This window comes from Jaculus jaculus, chromosome 15 (genome assembly GCF_020740685.1).
Source record: "Jaculus jaculus isolate mJacJac1 chromosome 15, mJacJac1.mat.Y.cur, whole genome shotgun sequence".
NCBI classification, from domain to species: Eukaryota; Metazoa; Chordata; class Mammalia; order Rodentia; family Dipodidae; genus Jaculus; species Jaculus jaculus.
In genome coordinates, this window is record NC_059116.1 from 73,256,737 (window position 1) to 73,257,519 (window position 783).

The following is a 783-nucleotide window of genomic DNA, read 5'->3' on the forward strand; positions in this document are numbered from 1 at the left end:
GAGATAAGGCCAGGCAGAGGCCACAGCACAGATGGTCATAGGTGCTCATTTCCGCTTTAGAAATTATTTTAAAGGTCTTACGAAGGGAAGTGGCATAACCAGATTTGTGTTTCTGAAAGCTCCATGTGAATCGTGGGAAGAGTTGAAGAGCTGCGGGAGAGGAGTTAGGAGCCACTGGAGCCCCTCGCGTAAGCCGTGATGAGAGCTGTAGACATCACGCTGGCTACGGGAAGAGCTCCAGGATTAGCTGCCCTGTCATCTGTTGAAAGATGCACCAGGCAAAATCTACAGCCAAGCCACAGCTGCCCCAGGAGCAGTTCATTCTAATCACAGTCACTTAGAGAAGAGTCCCATACACCTGTGGGTGGCATGCAACGTACAGACTTGTGAAGAGTCCACGACTGTCCTTTTCGTGATCTATGTTGACTTTTCTCTCAAGCCACTTGTTAACATTACAATCTGGGGCTATTTCGTCAAATCTGTGCTCTTTGGTTCTCCTTAAAAATATTGTTATTTTTATTTATTTATTTGACAGAAAGAGAGTGGGGAAGAGAGAGAGAGGATGGGCATGCCAGGGCTCCAGCCACTGCAAACCAATTCCAGACAGGTGCGCCACCTTGTGCATCTGGCTAACATGGGTCCTGGGGAATCGAACCAGGGTCCTTTGGCTTTGTAGGCAAGTGCCTTAACTGCTAAGCACCCCCTCCAGCCCCTTGCTCTTTGATTCTCTATGAACCAGTGGGTTGTACTGCATCCTTTCTTTGTCTGAAGAGAGTCTGTGAG